We start from the raw sequence: 10,123 nt of genomic DNA on the forward strand, positions 1-10,123 counted from the left end.
TATTCAATTTTAATCGAGCCAGACAAAAATATCAACAGTGCCTATAGTCCGCCATTGTCGTTCCTGACATGACATCCAACTGTTTAATCTAAAATATAAATACCCGGGCATCGATATAATATGTACTACGTACTAGATTTGGCGTTCGGAACTTTCACTGTGTTCAAATGATTTGAAGTGATATCCATTCAAACTGGCTTTAGTATGGTCAATATTGATAGCTTGTGGTTGTGTACGGAGTGGCGCTCATGGTATAAAAACTCGAGTCTAAGTGTAAACCTGGATTTGAATAAAAAAATTTAGTCAAATAAGTAATATTATTTGTTATTCAAGTGAATATATAGGTTATCCCAGTGACGTTTTGCTTGCCATTTAAGTTCAGATTTTGAACAAATAGGTTATTTGGATGTCCGTGTCTATAGAATATACGTCAATGTAATTTACTTTAGGGTACATTAAATTATCTGCACTAGTATAACGCGGAACGATGTCCGTCTAATAAAGTATAATAATTAAGTCGTTTAATTTATATTCCACCCTTCTGTATTCTTAACCGAATTAAAAAAGGAGGAGGTTCGCAATTCGACTATAGGTTTTTTTTGTGTGATTGTTACGCGATTACTGAGTCGATTTTCATAAATCTTTTTTGTCCGAAAGGAGATTCTTCTGAAGTGGTCCCGTAGTCATTAAGTCAGGATCTGATGATTGGATCCTGGAGAAATCGAGGGTTACCCTCAAATTTTATAGGCTCACACATCGTTTTTTGCATTTTTTATGATTTCATTTGTATTTATCAGGCTTTATCTAATTGTGTTATACTTACAAGTAATCCACAGTCCTAGTGAGCTTTTTGCTTCGAGGTTTGGATGTTGTTGCTACTCTTCACGGGGAGTTGTGGTTGACACAGGAATATAATACACCGTTGGGAATTGTGATGTTGACCATAGTACGAGGGAATTGTTAATATCGTCATTAAATTTAAAAAATACCAAATTAACTAAAAAATGAAATGGGCGTTGACTGAAGAACATATTATATAACATTAAAATATTATTCATGCAATACTAAAAGATGAATTTTCTACTCTCTACATTTTTCTTCCAACCAATTGTCTTCTTTTAATTGGCAGCCATTATCAAAGGTAATATTTTAAAATAAATTTCCCTTTTCTTAATAGCATAGGCAAAATATTAACTACAACGTCGCATACTTTCTGACCGGAATTATATCGCCATCACACGTCGTCACATCATAACGTCGCCTACTTTGTGAGATTAATTATTTACACTTATTTATTTAGCACGACTAATGTGATTGAACAATTACTTACTTTTATAAATACTTTGGACAATGAAGCACGGAAGTCGAATAAATGCGGTGGAAATGCACTTACGGAGTACATATGGAGTCACCAATACTCGGCGCATGAGGAATAGTATAAAAAAAGATCGATGTAAGTCTAAGGATCATGTGACGACTTAGATTTGTTTTTATTGCGTTGAATGACGAGACGAGTTTGCCGTACGGCTGATGGTAAGCCATAAGACCGCCCATAAACAGTAGAAACACCATACAATACCTTGAATTACACAGTATTGTTTGGTATTCCACTGCGCTCACCATCCTGAGACATGAGATGTTGTCTTATTATGTCCAGTAGTTACACTGGTTACAATATGCTTGAAACGGAACACAACAGTGACTACACACTGCTGCTTGGCGACAGAAATAGAAATCGCTGTGGTACCTATCCGGACGGATCCTCACATATGAGAGAGAAAGAAATATGCTGAGATGGTTTGGGTAAATGGAGAAGATGGATGACAGATGGGTCACGAAATGTATTTTTCGAGCGAATTTACAGAGAACGTATATTGATTAAATGATCTTCGAAAACTGCAGGTCAGGAGTACCTTGAAGCGGCGAAAATGTATGAGAGGAATTATAAAAGATAAAAGTTGTGTCAAAATCGTAACATGTGGCGCTTAACAGCCTCTGCCTACCCCTTTGGGATGAGGGCATCAGTGTGTATATTTATACAGGGTCATTTTGACATTGCGTTACTAAATGAAACCACATACTCATCTTCACCTTTGCTGACTATGTGCCAAAAATCATCCATTAATAACTAATATTTTCTCGAAAAATTCTGGTTTTAGTTTACAGATATTTTGATCATTTTGTAGTTTAATGCGAATATGGCGTGTGCGTGGGTGAATTTCTGATTGAAAGTATGATGTTGCCACTGCAACGAATTTTCTTAGAGTAGTAGTAGAGGCTTTAGGGCGCATAAAATTAAAATTACATTCAATTAATATTTATTTTGTTCGAAACTTACATTTTTTTATTTTACATCTACGGCTCAAATAACTAATTATAAAGTGATTTCCAAATAGGTAAGTATGTGTTTTTATTTGATAACGCGATGTCAAAATGACCCTGTATTCTTTGTTAAAATAAACTGCAGTATGTATGAGTGTCGGTCTTGATGTCAATGAAACTTGTTCTACAAAGCCTTGTTAGTTTCTTTTCTTATATTTATGTGATTCGTTAGATCATTTGTATTTCAATTATAATTTAATCGTGCTAAGCGCAAAAGCGGTATGTCAGGGAAACCTTATTTCGAGATAATCGAAATTTTGTAAATATACCATATTTTTTGTATGTAAAACTGAGATAGAGAAACTCTTTTAAGGTTTTTTACGTGACTATTATGTGGTAGGCCAATATTTCTTACTGTGTTTACCGTAGTTCATTAGTTTGTCGTATCAATAAGCCTTATGAGATTCATGTAAGGTACACATCATGACAACGTTGCAGCGCAGTTTGTCTGAATTATTATCATTAAAGGCAGGTATTCTGATATTAGGTTATTTCTAAGACTAGTGATCTTTATGACAGTCTGTTGCTTGCGCGGACTCTACATAAATGTGCTTAGCTTACTTATCGATGGCTTACTTTGTAAAAATGCAGGCGATATCATCTTCTCCGGTCCCATCTGCGGCCATACCTGCGTGGCTAAATACTGCAACACCTCCAACGAACGCGGGTGGATCGCATGCGTCGTCCACGCTGCTCAGTGTGCGCATAGGCATACCGCGCTTCGAGCCAGCGTATAAACTTCTTACATGAGTATTAGGGAACTATCGGATTACCTGTCGAAAACTATTAATACCTTCGCAACTGGTAGATTTACTATCCAGGGTAAAGGTACCATAGAGTCATCTACCACGTATCAATCCATTATGTATTGCAATTATTTTCTTCTATATATTTTATTCAAGTGTTTGAGTCCTGTTGTTTTTTTATATCTGGGTTAAAGGTTAGAATCAATTTATAAAGTTAGACCGGAAAAATTGGCTAGTTTCATTTTATTGTGTAGTTATGGTGCTGTTTACTCTATTTTAATGTTGTTGCATTCTGGAAGTCAGAGGAGATATTTCTATCCTTTTTGGAGAAGTATTCCGCATGTCTTTTAATATTCAGCTACACCGAGCCATTTATCACAATCCTTTAGTAAAGCCTCTTCTTCGAGCTTTCCTAAAACATGGCTAGATTCATTATGTATTTAATAGCGCAAATGACATGTACCTGTCAAAGTAATTGAATAAATTATTTCATTGTGAAATTTGTCCTCCCGTAACATACGTTTCGATTTATATCGAATTTAGTTACGAAATTACACGTGTAGTTTGTCGTACCTTTGATCGTATATCGTACGATCGTACATGGCAGTCTCTACAGCATCGTAGGTTTTCCTATTTCGCGAGATGTTGAAAGCAAAAGAAAAATAAAATAACGAGTACCAACTAATATTGTACAACATGAAACTAAACTATTGTATCTGAATTGCGATATTTACATTTAAAGCAATAAAAAAATACATTTAAAAATCTTGGCAAATCGACTTATTGTGCATCACACACTTTTTAAATTGACTTTTATTGAAGCTCCAAACAGAAAAGTTTTTAATCAATATTTTAATTATTGTTTTGATACTTTCCTATGTTAAAAAAAACGACGAAATGACTTCAACACTTACGTATGCACCGATTTAATATTTAGTTCAAAACAGATTCAACATTTGACGCAATAAGAAGATGTCCGGAGAGATCGAGGGAAACAAGAGAAAAATCTTACAAGAAGTAAATTACTAACTTTTTGCGGAAATACATGTAATTTTATGAGTTAATATTAAGTACATCAGGGAGACTCCACGGAGCGGTAGTCGTGTCTAGCTTGAGTCGTGATTGCAAATACTTTCTTATCTAGTATAGAAAAATCAATGTCTGTCTGTAGGTATTTTATGCCCTGCGTCTCATTTATTAGTATGATTTATGTAACTCATTAAGGTAACATTCTGTGAACTTATTTCTTTTTCATAGTACGACTAAATTCTAGAAGGTGGTGCGTGCATATCCACGTTATAAACTATTTATATTATTATATTTTTCTATAATCATTTCTTCTGTTGTAGCGACTGGATACCATCGGCTATTATAAAGTAAATTTAAAAAATGACGTTACGTATATTATCCTTGTTTTAGTCAGTTCATGAACCCAAAACATAGTTTCTTTATTGTACTTTAAAGTGTTAAAAATAAATGAAATAGATGCAATAAGAGTAGACTGCAAGTAAATACTAGTTTTTTATTATTATATAATAGTATATATACTATGTATTTTTCTATTTATTTGAGTCAACAAACAGCTGCACTGAATAATAAGGAATATAAGGTTCAGGAATAAGATATAAAAATAAGTTGTAGAACCGGAAATCGTTAACCAATAATAAGTTAGAATTGACTGAAGGTGTTTATTGTAAGGTAATGTAATATGTAAACATTATTGTTTGATAATATCTACAAGTCAACAACTTTTGTTTGTTTTACCAATGTAATATACTTTTATAGGTCCGAAAGTAACAAACATCAAAATTTTGCTTCTCACAACATCTCCACTGCCGTGCCCAGCTTAATAGCGGTATCAAAAGAAACAAAAATATTGATTTATATGTCTTCAGATAGCTTAAAGAAATACCCATCCAATGAACTTACCTAAATAACTGTATCTCGTTTAGAACTTGTTAAAAAAAAGCTATAAGAGTTTCTCTACCTCAGTTTTACAAATCTACGATTATCTCGAAATAAGGATTCCCTGACACACCGCTTTTGCGCTTAGCACGCCAGTACATATGAGTTCTAAAATGCTATTCATGTTTCCATTCGAAAAACGTGATGAGCGTGCGATTCGATTTGCGTTCGAGAATGTCGCGCAATGAGGCGGACGCGTTGTTGATAGCTGTGGGTTCATTTTGACTCTGTCTATACCTTTGTTACGTTTGTTTGTAAATACACATTGAGGTCTATAAGGGTTCGCGAACATTTCCGCACCTTCTCCCCTTCATCTATCCTAAATGGGTTCCTTCTCCTTCCTCTTCTCTTCCTACACTCTATCTTCCCTTCTTTCTCGCAGGCCCTGAGACCGGATAGCCGTAGGTCGCCAGCGTAACGTCTGCAGGCACCCTCGGTGATAATGGTAGGGCCTAGCACCTCTTCCTAGGGACTGCCGTGGTTGCTAAGCCGGGGGATCGCTTGTACGCGCACTATACGCAGGGTGTCCCCAGTGATAATCACGGCAGCTCTCCAGAAAAACAACTGGGGTTAATTACCCCCGCGGGGGTAAAACAAGTAATTCAGGGGGGTAAAAAGGATCTAATTATAGGATGGTAAAATTTAAAAAAAAGTTACAGAGTTGACATTAACATTTTAAGGTTAAAAAAAAACCGCGATAGAATCCGGAAAATTAGTTTAATTTCAATTTTAAGGCTGTTGTCTTGGCTTCTTGCTTGGCTCTTCATTCTTGGATTTTAGTTTTTTTTTACTTTAGAATTAAAATACTCTTAGAATTCTTGTAACCGTTACAAATGTGTTTATTTAAAAAAATAAACCCTTTACAAGTTTTGCGAGTAACTACGCAATACAGCAACCCTATAAGTATTTTGAAGATTGTACTTGCTTTGTGTTTTTTGGTTTGATGTTAAAAACTTTTTTCTAAGAAGTGATTTTTTTATTGTAACTTTGTCAACAGGTACCTCCTTTCAGCCTTCATTGTTTCAATCTTAAGCTCAGTCTACACAGTACAATAAAGCTACGAAAATAAGAAAAATACTCGTTTTAATTTAGGCGAAGCGTAGATTATAGCAGAATCGCGCCATATCGAGTCGCATGTAGTTTCAAAGAACGTTAATTTTAATAAGCGCGGTTTTATAATATTTGGACAGCAAGGGCGGATCCAGAGGGGGGTCATGGGGGTCACGACCCCCAGCTTGGATTTGGTCTAGGCCCTAGGTGGACCATTTATAAAAATTGGGAAACATATTATGGTTTTTATATATTTTTTGTCACAATATAGATTTTATTTAAGTATTTTCAATTAAATTAATTTAATATAATATTTTGTTTGATGGCAAATGCATTATTAATAAAATACCTACCTACTTTTTACTTGTATTATCAAAATTAAATTAAATTATAATTTCTCGTGTCATGACCACGAATATGTGACCCCTCCCCCCACCTCTGGCGCCAAACCTGGATCCGCCCTTGATGGACATTAGGTGTAATAGTGTTATTAGGTGCTATTCGACTCGTTGCAACGTTAATATAACCACGAACGTGTCGCGAAAATGGAAACTATATTCGTTTTATTCTCGCTGTGATGTGAACCAATGGATTGGGACATGGTTGGTCGTATTTGTACTTTTGTTGCTAAACAATTTTTTTTAGTGTTACTCCTCAATATTTTGATAGCTACTATTGGTTGAAAAACTACTTGCATTACTCAGTTTAAAAGGTAAGAAATTCCATTTATATTAAACAAAAATACACTTTATTAAAACAAGTTAGTAGTTATTTTACAATAAACGAGCAAAGCAGGTAGACGGTAGGCAGGTACATTTATGTAAAAATTCAGAAAAACGTGCCATTTATTTCTTTTCAATTTTGGTGGTTCCTTCTTATATGATGTTTTGTTCTACATATCAAGTGTCTTATCGATATGGTCCAGGTGTTAACAGTTGAAAAGAGAAGTGCGCTATACACGGGTAAAGTAAAAAGCATAGTACTGAAGAGTACTATGTTACTATTTTTTAATCGTAAATCGCGGGGTAACTTTTTATCGCTATTAGAGGGAGGAGTAGAACAGTTATGTGGCTTTCACCGGTCTTACGACCCGACGTCTACTCAGGACGCAACGTCTACTCAGCATCTGAGCGACCATTACGCCGAGCTTCAAACACTATAGACACACTCTGCCATACCGACCGAAATCCGCAGTGGCCATCTTCGGCGCATACGAGACAGCCTCGAAATATCCTGTTGCACAAAGATAGGTACACAGAGCCGGCTCTGCGCCGCCTTACGGCCTGTCTCACTTAGTAAGGGGTTAAGGGGCCCCCGAACTTTGAAACTCACTCTTGACGTCTAAGATAGCCGGAGGCCAACCACCCGTTGTCATTCTTCTCGGGATAGATTCATTGGATTAGATGTAGATAAGCGAACAGACCCCCTGCTCGCCGCGCGGTCCCCACAAAGCCCCATAGTAGCCTTTTACAATGTTACTAACTAAACCAGTGTACATAGAATTGGGAGAGTGCTGAATATTGTAAAGAATGCTGAAATTAAAACAGCTGCAGCAATTACTTACTGAATTGTTAAAACAACTATGTATGGTGTATGTTTTGTTGGCTGTTCAAATAAATAAATAAATACAATTCAATAAAACTGGTAAGTCAAAGACATAAAACTGTATAGTTAGTTATAGATTGGAAATCAGGGACAAATTTCCGCTCCAAAAGTTATTACCAATTAGGTTGCTGTCTTATTTGAAATGTCCGTATGACAAAATATCACAGTTATCGTAATACAACAACAATATACTTACAGAAAATATACTAATATTCGTATTAAAAACTTGTAAATCTTGATATGGAAAAATATGAAGTGTTTAAACATTGAAGTTTTGTTATTTCACTGTAGATTGTTGTAAGCATTATATAAGCGCAAAATTATTGTATGACTATCTTCCCAATGTCCGCTCTATAATATAATCTTAGAACTCTTTGGGTAAAGTACTTGGAACTGATAGAGTAATATGCTAGTCGTCCCTACTGGTCGTGTCCAACTGCATGAGGGCGGTGTATGGTAAAAAAGAAGATATAGAATTTATTTAGATACTAAGAAATTAACATACCTAATATTATGGAATCCGTACAGTAACTATTACGTGGCTATCTATGGGTTGCCAAATGTTCGGCAGCAAGCAGTTTATACAAGTTTGTAGATATTACGTGAAGAAAAGCGGTGGAGGGCTTCCGTCTCGATTGCTTTACACAACATTGCATTACGCTTATACAACCCATTGATAAGTTCAAAATAGCATAAAGAATGGAAACTTTACTAACATTTTCGCTATAATTTTCTGTATAGGTTTCTCGTAAGGATCGTCCTGAAAATTGGTGTGCTTTATTCTTTTGATGAATTGACAAGTTTATTTACGATTGTCTTAGTTTTCTAGTTCTGTTAAATTGGCCGCGATATGTTATCTAAGGCCATATTTTTTTGCAATGGGTCGCCTTTTCAAAAATTTCACCTTTTGCCACTACAGAACTTGCATGTCTTAAGGATTATTTTCTAAACAAATATAGCTTCTGCCTACGTCATTGCATTCTCTCTACAAGACCCTACAGAAAAACCCACAACTATTCCCGTTATGACACAAACAATCCCGTTAATAGCCGGTCCCGGTATTCCCACGCGCGGGCCGCACCTGGCGAGTGGGGGTTCGACGCCCCCCCGCGTCAAAGGTGTTGCTTTTACTTCACTTTCGATAGCTCGTGCTTCGTGTGTCAATTGTTATTTTTTATTTTTAATTGTTAGTTGGTTTGATATGCGTTGCTTGGCTTTGAGTTTGAATTTTTTTATTATGTAATTCGTGTTCATTATGTTTTGTCAAAAATCGTATATTTAAATGTAATAAGCATTGTTCAGAAACTATAATATCAATTGTAAAGTTATTACTTCATAGTTCATGGAAATTATTGCCACATATCTTACAAACATTTAAGCCAAAATGCTTATTGGTCTCAAAACAGTCATACACATTACGTACAAACATTCCCATATCTAAACAAAGGACAAAGATTCTAGACTCCCTTACGGATAAAATTGATATACAAACTATTTTTAGCATACGATTAGATGCGGACAAAGGGTGGCCATGCATGGGAACACCCCGCAGCTCGCGAAACTCGCGGCCGCGGGCTGGGGGAGCCGCTTCACACGGCACACCTGCGGCCGGCCCTCCGCCTTGACTTGCGACAGGACTTAATAATAATTTTATTCTATTAGCACTTTATTTGTTGGTGTTGTGAGAGGTCGATATGATTCCCAAGAGGTCTTTCGGCATCTGTCTGAATCCTCTAAGAGGCGGTTTTGTGGACTGGTCTTGTAGCAACATGTTTAACAAAATATTATTTTGCCTTAATCCCACAGTAGAGTAGGATAGCAACGGATTGAACATTTATGTATTTTGTATTCGACATTAAATTATAATTGTGTACTGAGTTAATTTTATTTGCGTAGTTTTCCGTATACCCACTCACCGTCCGAGTAAACAATGGCGCTAATTCTATCGAAATGAAAACAAGCTTGCTGCTCGACCTTCACTGAATCACTACTTCAATCCAATGAGATTCCTTGTAACAATAATCGGGAAGGGCTATTGTCGCCGCAGCCCACGAGTAACCGGTGCTGAGGGCGCAGCGGACCGGAACATTCCGCCTTCGTATCATACATTCTGAATACAGGAGTCGCCCCCGTGACTAACATGTTATTCACGACAGCTCGCCCGAATGAATGCATTTTCCGATTTGAAGCACATTACGGTTATTTCCGAGCTCAAGTCTTAAGAGTGCTGCTTTCGGTGTTTTCGAAATGGAAGGGCTACATTGTATAAGTATTTGATTGTCTCCAAAAACTTAGAGGAGTGATAGTTGTAGCGTTTCGTGTGTTGGGTCGGATTTCCAGAGTTCTAAATACCCACAACGCTCCTCTGACGCCTA

This window comes from Manduca sexta, chromosome 27, assembly GCF_014839805.1.
Source record: "Manduca sexta isolate Smith_Timp_Sample1 chromosome 27, JHU_Msex_v1.0, whole genome shotgun sequence".
NCBI classification, from domain to species: domain Eukaryota; kingdom Metazoa; phylum Arthropoda; class Insecta; order Lepidoptera; family Sphingidae; genus Manduca; species Manduca sexta.